Consider the following 12,427-nt stretch of genomic DNA (forward strand, 5'->3'; position numbering starts at 1 on the left):
TCATGATCTCAGGGTCCTGGGATCGAGTCCCACATCGGGCTCTCTGCTCAGTAGGGAGCCTGCTTCCCTCTCTCTCTCTGCCTGCCTCTGTGTCTACTTGTGATCTCTCTCTGTCAAATAAATAAATAAAATCTTAAAAAAAATAAATTTTAAAAAATAAAAAGAATTTTAAAAAATTTTTTTAAGTTTTTTTTTTTTTAATTTATTGTGGGAGAGACAAAGCACAGCAGGGGGAAGGACAGAGAGAGAAGGACAAGCAGACTCCCCACTGAGTGGGGAGCTCAATGTGGGGCTTGATCCCAGGACTCTAAGATCATGAGTCAGATGCTCAAGTGGGTCACCTAGGTGCCTCAAAACAAGAATTTTTATATTTTTTAAAAAGATTTTATTAATGTTTTTGACAGAGAGAGAGCACACACACAAATAGTCAAAGCGGAAGGCAGAGGGAGAAGGAGAAGTAGGCTCCCTGCTGGGCAGAGAGCCCAATGCGGGGCTGGATCCCAGGACTCTGAGACCATGACCCAAGCTTAAGGCAGACACTTAACTAACTGAGCCATCCAGGCACACCAAAACAAGAATTTTTTTAAAAAGAAAAACTGAGCAGAAACATTAGCTTCTGCATACCATAGGGAAAAGAGAATCCACAGATTTAGTCAAGTTACTAAACAAAACAAAAACAAAAGCCTTTGGGGAGAAAAGTCAGAAACCATAGTTGCTATGTTATACAAAGTGTACAATTTTCAAAAAAATCATAAGACATTCAAAGAAACAGGAAAGCATAACCCATCCTCAGCTAAGAAAAAAAAATAGACAATAGAAACTGTTTCTGTATAGGTCCAGATGTTAAATGTAACAGATAAAGACTTTAGGTATTATAGAAATTTTTAAAGTAAATTTTGAATAAAATTCTGATATATGCTTTAACAGAGATAAGCCTTGAAGACATCACGTTAAATGACACATCACTCCAGACAAAAAACAGGAAATACTGTATGATTCCACTTATATGAGGTATCTAGAATTGTCAAATTCACAGACACAAAGTAGAATAGTGCTTACCAGAGGCTGAAGGGAGGAGGAAATGGGGAGTTATCATTTTATGGGTGTGGGGTTTCAGTTTGGGATAATAAGAAAGTTCTGGAGAGGGACAGTGAGGATAGCTGTGTGACAGTGTGAATACACTTCATGCCCCTGGATTGTATTCAAACACTGTGAAATGGTAAAGTTTAGGTTATGTTATATTTACAACAACTTTTAAAAATCAGGAGTTCAAAAGTACAATAACAGATGAAAAATTAACTAGTGGGACTAAATAGTTGATTCAAGAAGGCAGAAGAAAGTATCTGTAAACTTGAAGATAGAGCAAGAGCAATCATCCAGTCTGAAGAATAGAGCCTGAGAGACCCAGGTGACATCAGATATGCCAATTTATTTGTGCTGAGAATGTCAGAAGCAGAAGAGAGAGCAAAGGGGACAGAAAACAATATTTGAAGATATAATGGCTAAAAACTTCCCAAATATGATGGACAACAACCTGCAGATCCAAGCTCAATAAATCCCAAGGTTAAACACAAAGAGAGCTATACCTAGACACATTATAGCCAACCTGTTGAAATACAAAAAGGAAATCTTAAAAGAAGCTGGAGAACTATCAGATAAAGAGGAAAAATAAAACAAAAACCAAATGACAAATAACAGCAATGGAAACAAGAAGGCAGTGGGTTGATATATTCAAAGTGCTACAAGGGGGAAAAATAAAGAAACAAACAAAAAAACCTGTCAAACAAGAATTCTGTATCCAGCAAAACTATCCTTTCTTTGCATCATTTTTTAAGATTTTATTTATGTATCTGGGAGAGAGAGAGAGAATATGAGAGTGGGGAGGGTCAGAGGGAGAAGCAGACTCCCTGCTAAATGGGGAGCCTGATGTGGGACTTGATCCTGGGACTCCAGGATCATGACCAGAGCCAAAGGCAGCTGCCTAACCAACTGAGCCACACAAGTGTCCCCAGCAAAACTATCCTTATGACAAAGATGAGAGTTGCCTGGCAGGCTCAGTCAGTAGAGCACGTGACTCTTGATCTCAGGGTTGTGAGTTCAAGCCTCACATTGGGTATAGAGATTACTTAAAAAATTAAAAAAAACATTTTTTTTAAGTAGGCTTCATGATGGGTGTGGAACCCGACATGGGGCTTAACTCATGACCCTGAGATGAAGACCTGAGCTGAGATCAAGAGTCAGATGCTTGGGGCGCCTGGGTGGCTCAGTGGGTTAAGCCGCTGCCTTCGGCTCAGGTCATGATCCCAGGGTCCTGGGATCGAGCCCCGCATCGGGCTCTCTGCTCAGCGGAGAGCCTGCTTCCTCCTCTCTCTCTCTCTGCCTGCCTCTCTGCCTACTTGTGATCTCTGTCTGTCAAATAAATAAATAAAATCTTAAAAAAAAAAAAAAAAAAAAGAGTCAGATGCTTAACTGACTGAGCCACCTAGATGCTCCAAAAACAAAACAAAACAAAACAAAAGTGAAATAAAGATATTCCCATGAAAAAGACCTCAATAATTTATCGCTACAATTCCTGCCTTACAAGAAATATTAAAGACAATCATTCAAGCTATAAAGAAATGATTCCAGACAGTAATTTGAATCTGCACAAAGAAATACATAGGCATTTGAAAAGGAAAATAGATAAGATTGAATAAAACATATTGTATGTTAACTATACTTCAATTTTTTTGTTAGTTGTTTATTTATCAAGAGAAACTATTCCATAACCTAATATTCACATTTCATCGTTCAGAAACAGGTCAGTGACAAACTTCAACTGAACTCAACCCAAAGAAATTCTTTACATTCCAAAAACACTTTGCACTCAGAGATACCAGCCTTCTACATTTCCTCAAAATCTTTCATGGAATCCTAATTTCTGTAGAATCTGCATATGCCACAGCAAACTTACAGAAAGCTGCAACTGCCAGTGATACAGCAAACACCACAACAATATGAAATCACAGGCGCTTGGCTAGAAGGTCTCACACCTGAGGTTTCATCAAAACACTGGAAGTCATGGTAGTTACTCTGCTCAATACCAACCTCAATCCCAGCATCCTTCCTACCTGATACAGAAATGGACGGCCCAACTATACTTCAGTTTGAAAAAAGGAAAACACAGTTGAATAAATAAATAAAAAGACTGCATGAAGCAATAATTATATCTTTGTATTTGGGGAGTTATAGCATATATAAATGTAATAAATATTACAACTACACAAAGGGAAGAAAAATTGATCTATATTAATCTCAAATATCCCTGGTGGTTAGGATTCAGTGCTCTCAAACAGACTGTAATGTAATCCCTGGAACCACCAAGAAAAGGACTTAAAAATATGTAGTAAATGCAAATCACATATCTAATAAAGGGTTAATATGCTGAATATATAAAGAACTTCTACAATTCAACAACAAAACCCCAAATAGACTGATTTTAAAATGGGTATATGACTTAAATAGATACTTCTCTGAAGATTATAGACAAGAGCCAACAAGCATTAAAAAAGATGCTCAACATCACTAATGATTAGAGAAATGCAAAGTGAACCACAATGAGATACAGACAATAATGTTGTATGTAATACACCTATTGTGGTGAGCAGTTTGTAATGCATTCATTGAATCACTGTGTATATATCTGAGACTAATTTAATATATATCCACTATACTTTAATTAACTTTTTTTTTTTTTTTAATTTTAAAGCCATGGAAATGTCCTGGTCAAAGCAGGAGGGTTGATCATCCTAGCGAGAGAGTAGTTCCTAAAGGTCAGCATCCTGGGTGTGATGAACATTATGGAGAGTGAACTTAGAGGAGAAATCAAGAGATACACACTACAAGGCCATAATAAATATTTATACATTTGAATAAAATACCATGATTATCTTAAAAATTGACAGATGTAAATGAAAGAAGAAATAGAGAAGTCAGCAAATTAAATTTCCATCGTAAGAAACTGGAAGAAAAAAAAAAAAAGAACTAAACCCAAAGCAAGCAGACTGGAGTAAAAAATAAAGATGAGAGTGGTAACTAATGAAACAGGGGGAAAAAAAGCAATAAATAAAACCAAAATTCAGTTATTTGAAAGGATCAACAGAAATCAACAAACAAGAATAAAGAAGACACAAATTTCCAGAATCAGGAATGAGAGAGATCTTGCTAGTGACCCTTTTGAAATTAAAGGAATTATAAAGGAATATTATAAAAAACTTTATACCAATAAGACAACTTACATAAAATGAACACATCCCTAGAAAGACACCATTTATAAAAACTGACTTGAGGGGCACCTGGGTGGCTCAGTGGGTTGAACCTCTGCCTGGCTCAGGTTGTGATCCCAGGCTCCTGGGATTGAGCCCCACATTGGGCTCTCTGTTCCATGGGGAGCCTGCTTCCCCCTCTCTCTCTGCCTGCTGCTCTGGCTACTTGTGATCTGTCTGTCAAATAAATAAATAAAATCTTAAAAAAAAAAAAAACTGACTTGAGAAGAAACAGAAAATCTGAATAGACCTTATAACAAGTGAAGAAATCAAGTTAATTATTAAAAATCTTCCCACAAAGAAAAGCCCAGTCCTGAAAGGCTTCATTGATTAATTTTCTTATCAAATATCTTAAAGAAGAAATACCAATTTTCCACAAACTCTTTCAGAAGACAAAAAAACATTTTCCAGTTCATTCTCTGAGGCCAGTATTAACTGGATACCAAAGCATACAAAGACATCACAAGAAAGAAAAACTACAAACCAATACCCCTCATGAACGGATGCAAAAATTCTTAGCAAATATTAGTAAACCAGGGCGCCTGGGTGGCTCAGTGGGTTAAGCCTCTGCCTTCAGCTCAGGTCACGATCCCAGGCTCCCGGGATCGAGCCCTGCATCGGGCTCCCTGCTCAGCAGGGAGCCTGCTTCTCCCTCCTTCTCTCTCTCTCTCTCTCTCTCTCTCTCTGCCTACTTGTGATCTCTCTGTCAAATAAAGAAATAAAATCTTTTTAAAAAATTAGTAAACCAAATCCAGCAACATATTCGAAAAAAATTATGTATCATAGCGAGGTGGGATTTTGTCCCAGGAGTGCCAAGTTAGTTTAACATCCAAATCAATTAATGTAATATACCATATTAATAAAGAACAAAAACCACATGATCATCTCAATAGATGCAGAAAAAACATTTGGTAAAATTCAACACCCATTCTAAATAAAAATTTCCTCAACCTGATAAAGGGCATATATTTAAAAAAACCAAATCTAACATCATACTTAATAGTGAAAGATTGACTACTTTTCCCTCCTAAAATCAGGAACAAGGCAAGAGTGTTGACTCTTGTCATTCTACTCAGCATCATACTGGGAGCTCTAGCCAGTGCAATAATTGCTAAATAAATAAGTATCACAGGCTTATAAATTGGAAAGAAAGAATTAAAACTATATTCATTCACAGAGAGCATGATCCCAGGGGAGGAATGGGTTTTTAAAAACTAGAGTAAACATATTCAGTAAAGTCACAGGGTACAAGATGAATATACCAAAAAATAAATAAATAAATAAATAAACAAACAAACAAATAAATAAAATTGTCTTTCTGTATACCAGTAAAGAACAATCCAAAAATAAAACTATAAAAATATCCATTAACAATAGCATCAATTATGGTAGAATACTAATGAAGAAATTTAACAGGTGCAAGATTTGTACACTGAAAATTATAAAACACCATTGAGAGAAACTGAATATAAATAAAGTGGCAGGGGCGCCTGGGTGGCTCAGTGGGTTAAGCCGCTGCCTTCAGCTCAGGTCATGATCTCAGGGTCCTGGGATCAAGTCCCCATCGGGCTCTCTGCTCAGCAAGGAGCCAACTTCCTCCCCCCTCTCTCTGCCTGCCTCTCTGCCTGCTTGTGATCTCTGTCAAATAAATAAATAAAATCTTAATAAATAAATAAATAAATAAATAAATAAATACCATGTTCATGGATTGGAAGACTCAATGCTGTTAAGATCGCAAATCTCCCTAACATGATCTATGGTGTAAATATAATCCCTATCAAAATCCCATTAAGCATTTTTTAGAAATTAACAAATTTATACCGAAATTTATATGGAATTGTAAAGAACCCAGAATAGCCAAAACAATTTTGATAAAAATTTGGCAGACTTAAACTATCCGTTTTAAAAACTTCCACCAGTATAAAATCAGGCAAATAGTATGGAAAAAATTAAGAGTCTAGAAATAAATCCTCACATTTACAGTCCATTAATTTTTGACAAAGGAATTGAGGCAATTCTATGGGAGGGAGAAATAGTCTTTTCAACCAAGGGTACAGGGACAACTGGATATGCATATGCAAATTTATATTTTTAGACCCTCACATCATAGACAAAAACTAACTCAAGATGGATTATAGGCCTAAATGTAGGCTTTAAGACTTTACAAAAGTTCTGGAAGAAAACAGATGAGAAAATATTTGTGACCTTGAGTTGGGCAAAGATTTCTTAGATATGACCCCCCAAATGCAAGTGATAATAGAAAAAAAAATTGATAAATTACACCATCAAAATTAAAAACATTTGTGATTCAAAAGTTAGCATTAAGAAAATTAAAAAAGAGGGGCGCCTGGGTGTCTCAGTTCCTTAGAGCCTCTGCTGTCAGCTCAGGTCATGAACCCAGGGTCCTGGGATCGAGTCCCGCATCAGGCTCTCTGCTCAGCAGGGAGCCTGCTTCCTCCTCTCTCTCTGCCTGCCTCTCTGCTTACTTGTGATCTCTGTCAAATAAATAAATAAATAGAAAGAAAATAAAAAGTACCAAAACTAGTCTAGGAGAAAATATTTTGCGACTCTTACCTGATAACGGATTTACATTTAGAATATATAAAGAATTCTTATAATACAATAAGACGAGCAACTCAATTTAAAATGAGCAAAATGCAGTTGGTTAAGCTTCTTACTCTTGATTTCAGCTCAGGTCATGATCTCAGGGTTGTGAGTTCGAGCCCTGCATCAGGCTCTGTACTCAGTGGGGAGTCTGCTTGTCCTCTCCTTTCCACTCCCACCCCTCCTCCCATCCCCTCCTCTCTAAAATAAATACATCTTTTAAAAAAATAAAATAAAAAATGAGCAAAATATTTGAATAAACATTTTACCAAGGAAGGTAATATGGTAATATGGATGACTAATAAACACGTGATAACCGTCTCACATTGTCAGTCACTAGGAAAATAGAAATTAAAGCCACAAGAGTCCATTGCTTACTAGAATGGTAAGAACCCTAAGACAGACAATAACAAGTATCCGCAGCGATGTGGAGCAACTGGAACGCTCACACATTGCTGGTGGGTATGCAAGGTGGTACAGCCACTTCGGAAGACAGTTTCGCAGTTTCTTAAAAAGTAAAACATAAGTTTACCATATGGCCTCGCTATTCCGTGCCTTGGTATCTATCCAGAAGAAATAAAAACATGTCCCGCAAAGACTTGTGTTTGTTTGTATTGACTTTGCACACAAGATCCGAGATGCAGAAATAACTCGGATATTCCTAAATGGGTGAGCAGATAAACCAAATGTGGCGCCACAGCACGAGGACACAGCGGTCCAGAGAAACAAACCAGCGATGTGGGCTGTGAGGAGGATGAACCTTATGCTCAGTGGCAGAGGCCAGGCACACGGGTGACACAGGGTAGGATTCTTCCTATAGGAGACACTCAGAAAAGACAGTTCCCAAGCTGCACAGAGCAGATCAGCCGCCCTGTGGAACAGCACACCAGCACGGAGTTATGAGCTGGGTTGATGAAAATGTTCTAGACTCAAGTGGGTTGATGGGTGCAGAAACTTACTAAGAAATCACAGAATTGGGCATTTGCGGTGGGTGAACTTTATGGTACATAAATCATACCCCACTATGAAAACTGTGAAAATCTATAATCCGCAAAGGGCAGGAGTGCACAGACCTCACCAGCAACACCCAGATGCCTGCCTCCTGCCCTTGCACCGGTGTCCGCAGCTCCTCCTCCAGCACCCATGGTTCTCCCTGCAGAGATCCTTCCCGATGCCCAGGGCAGTGTTCACATTTAGCTCATGGCATGGCTCCGGAGAGGACGGTCTTCCTGCCTGTCCTCCCACGGGACCCAGCTGGATCTTGGGACCAGAGAACCAAGACCACCTGTGTCCGAAGCTCACCCCACCCAGCACACTGGGAGCTCCCACATGCGAATCGTGAAGTCTAAACTTCTACTGGGCAGCTAAGCACAGAAATGGACCCTGGCAACTTTTTTTTTTTTTAAAGACTTTATTTATTTATTTGAAAAACAGAGATCACAAGTAGGCAGAGAGGCAGGCAGAGAGAGGGGAGGAAGCAGGCTCCCTGCTAAGCAGAGAGCCTGATGCGGGGCTCGATCCCAAGACCCTGGGATCATGACCTGAGCCGAAGGCAGAGGCTTTAACCCACTGAGCCACCCAGGTGCCCCGACCCTGGCAACTTTTAATTGAGTTACAAAATGATCCTTTTAGGATCAAAGTCATTAAAACAGCTGCTTCTATGACCCATCTTATTTATCATTACCTTTCGTCAAAATCTACTCTGGTCTGCCACCCTCTGGTCTAGCCCAACCACACCTTTCCTGTGCCTGAAAAGCCTGGCATGAGGAGTGGTAAAGGGCTCGGTCACGGGCAAGCAACCCTGACCTTAAGGATACCTGGCACCCACCCACACATTTCCGAGTAACAGGGCAGAGGGCTCCTTGTTCTGGGGTCCAGCACGGTTTCTGTGGCCTCCAGTCCCGTGGGGAGACCCTAAAGTAGCCAGATTGTGCTTGGCCAGCGAGGAGCTCCCCTTGGACTCACTGCCAGCAGGGAGGGAACCGGAAACCACACGCCTAAGTCTTGTCACAAAGGCAGAGCCCCCCCACCCCGCAACCAGGCAGCAGCGGGGCCTGTCTTTGGCAGAGCACCAGGCAAGGGCCACCTGGGTGGGGATCCTGGTCACTGGCCCCCGGAGCCACACCGCCAGTGCAGGGAAGGCGCCTTCCTGACCACACGGGCTCCGGGCTCTGCCGTGGACTTCTGCCCCGGCGCTGGGATGTCTTTGCACCATTGGCAGCAGGGGCCACCTCCATGACTCTCTTCACTATTCAAAAGTCACACACCCAGACCACGGCTAGGCACACACAGAAATGCAATTATGGGAGGCGGGAAGTCCTCAACTCCAGCAACGCATCTAAAACTACCCTAAAATATCTGCATATTAAACTACCAAGGACAGTTGAGCTTTCAAAGGGAGAAGATCAAAGTGCTGGCATCTTTTAATTTAATCCTTTTGTTGCATCAATGGTCTTAAGAGGGATGAGAGAGATCAAAATAAAAATGGAAACAAACTATATCTTTGTGGCTGTTGTGTTTTAGTCTTTTTTTCTCAATTTGGGCCACAAAATAGGTCAGCTCCATTACTGATCAGCCTTCCCACAAATATTTAAAACAAATTGAATTGCACACCCAATACCCATCACAATTACACCAGGCACAATAACTAAATTAGCAATTCAACAAAATAATTGGAAATGCAATCCTCTCTATTCCACCAGTCCCCCTCGAGGGTTTAGCCGATCTATGGGGGAAAACTCAGCTTTCCTCATTCTGCAGCTAATTAGAGACACACTTGTAAATGAAGTTGTTTGTCTTAAAGTTGAAATTCTCATCTGGGGGGTGGGGGGGAGGGAAGGAAGGAGAGAGGACAAAGTCCTTCCACTCTGGAGCAAGTGTATAAACAGGTAGAGGGAGCACGCGCCTGGGTTCTAATTAGCAGCCGTATCTGCAATTAATAAAACACCGCTATTTACCATCACTTCTCTGGAAGGGAACGACTTCAGAAGAGCCAGCCTGGCTGGAGAGAGGCGAGCACTGGTGATGGGCTCCGGAGCCCTGTGTGCTGCAGGGAGTGGAGCGCCACCAGGACGATGGGGAGGGCCGGAGGGCTGGGACACAGGCAGCTCCTGCACGGGCTCTGCTGTTTGGACCAGGGAGCCCCAGGGCCTTGCCCAACAGGAAGCAGAGGGGAGGCTCCCGGGCCAAATAGACTGTCCCCCTCTGCTGGAGGGCAGTTAGGGCGCACCAGGGACCCGTCGGCATGGGTGGAATCCGGCCATCCAGAGGTGGCGGTCTACCTTGGCCCATTTGTTCAGGCCACTCTTGGAGAAGCAATCTTGAGGTTTCAATTAGGCTGTCCTTGGCCTCTTTTTGCTCCTTCAGGAAGGAAAATCTCCATTTAATTATGTAACGGAGAACTAGGGCTTCCTTTTGTCCCCTCTTACCCTCCTTCAGGAAGATCAGGATGTGACTCTAAAATGCATCCCCTTCACAGGGCTCCAAGGTCTTGAGGTCACGGTCATGGCGTTGGGGGGGCGCTCGGTCCCCAGGTGGCAGCTGGGAGCTCCTCTCCCATCACCAGCCCTGCCTGGTAAGTGCATACACCTGGGCTGCGCACCCTGCTGGGAACAAAGGCCTGACCTTACCAGCAAGGTCAGCCCATGAAACAGTGGGCCCAGGGCCTGGGGAAGCCTCGGTTCCCGAGATCCTCGGAGAACATCACAGCACCCAGGTGGGGGGTGAGGCCAGACGAGGAGCCTGCTAAAATGCTGATAAGTAAATTCAAAAGCACCTGCTCCTTACTGCTGATCTCCTCGAACAATGTGAACTCGGGAGTTATCACATTTAAAGTGTTCCACACTAGCCTTACATTTAGCTCTTAAAACCAAGTGCAGTGCGCTACAACTTTAAAGGACACAAGAGTCAAACTGGAGAATAAGTTGAAGGCAGTGGTGAGTCCATTCCTCGTCTGATCCCTCAGGAGGAGGGGTGAGGCCGGGCTCGCGCCCAGGAAGCCCCCCGCCGCTCTGGACACCCAGGCAGGAAGCCACTGCCTTCACACCCCTTTTTTGTACCCCAGGTCACAGCCCAGCCACCCCAAAGTCTCAAGCAGGCCCTTGTGCTCCGGTACCTGGTGGGCGAAGGAAGACACTGGGCAGCTCTGTCCCAGGGCTCGCTGGAGGGCTCGCTGCCCCATCTGTTGACGGTGGACTCCGTTTCAATGCTGGTGTTTGCTGTGACTTGTAAACGGTTGGGAAGTAACTTGTCTAGACCTGAGCTCTTGGACATAGTAAGCCATCAGCCACACTGCCAGGGCCCAAAGCTAATGACTCATGTGTGCTGAATGATAGAGTTCCAGCCCCATCGTCCCAGAAAGTTCTACTGGGCAGCACTGCTTTAGATGTTCTGGACATAGCAAGGGCTAGAAGAGGCTTCTCCTGGGCGCCGCAGAACCCCCACGGGAGAGTGGGACGCTGGGAGCTCCAGCTGCCCAGGCTGCGGAGGGGCAGAAATCACCGGGCAGCGGGGCTTATGGCTTCGGGCTCTGGAATCAGCCACACGTGCCACCTGGTCGCTGGAGGCAGAACTCTGGGCCAGACTGTGGGGCCACGGGGAAGTGCCCTCCTGCCAGCCCGAGTTCTCACCCTGGGGAGCTAGAACCTTGGAAAGTGGTACCAAGCCTGGAAAGGAGCTGGGAGCCCGGCCTCCCAGGAGTGCCCGCCAGGATTAACAGAGGCGGTTCCGGAGGCACTATGGGCTTTGTCAGACCCAAGCTGGAGGACGCAGAGCTCTCCAGAGCGGGGGAAGAGACGGGCACCCACAGACTGGGTCACCCGCTCCCACAGCCCTGCGCTAAGCCTCCAACAGGGCCTGGCACACGGCGCGAGGTCCAGGACGGCCACGTAAATGGACGTGAACATCTTTGCGCCTTTGCTGAACCCAAGTCTCCGCATCTGCCTTTACTTGACACAGCGGCGGAGAGGAGCGCAGCTGAGCCTCACCTTGCTGAGTAGGAGCCGGAGGCCCGAGGTTATCCAGCTTCCCCAAGGTCAAACCCTAGCAGGTTTCATTTCTAGGCCAGGATTTTTTCCGCTCCACCTTCTGTTCCTATCTGGGCTTTACTGGGAACGCCACACACCCCACTCCTGGACTAAGCTGTGCCCCCAAGTCTCTGCAGGAGCCGGTAACCCAGGCTCCAGATAAACCCAGCAGCCCCGATGGTGGGAAAGGACAGGCCAGGAGGAGGGGGAGGAGGAGGAGGAAGGGCCTCACCACGTGATGGGCGCCTGCCAGTCAGAGCGGCTCCAGCTCATTTCCAATCCAGTCACAAACAGGAAGGTGGGGTGGTGGGGTGAGCAGGGACCCTTCTGTGTTACTGTCACTGTGCCCTTTGGGGACCTTATATTCTTCTTCCACCCTATCAGCGATGAGGGATTGTTGGTGGCTGGTTGGTTGTTGCTTTTTTTTTTAAGTTTTAAAATTTTCTTTCCCGAGAATTCAGTGTCTTTGACCTCGACAAATGAACGGAGAACCCT

General features: G+C 43.8%; 1 pseudogene; it reads right to left on the reverse strand.

Moving 5' to 3' along the window:
- Positions 1 to 2,814: 2,814 nt before the first annotated feature.
- LOC116858495 lies at positions 2,815 to 3,062 on the reverse strand (annotated as a pseudogene).
- Positions 3,063 to 12,427: the final 9,365 nt, after the last annotated feature.

Source organism: Lontra canadensis, unplaced genomic scaffold (genome assembly GCF_010015895.1).
Source record: "Lontra canadensis isolate GAN:19392208 unplaced genomic scaffold, GSC_riverotter_1.0 scaffold137, whole genome shotgun sequence".
NCBI lineage: Eukaryota > Metazoa > Chordata > Mammalia > Carnivora > Mustelidae > Lontra > Lontra canadensis.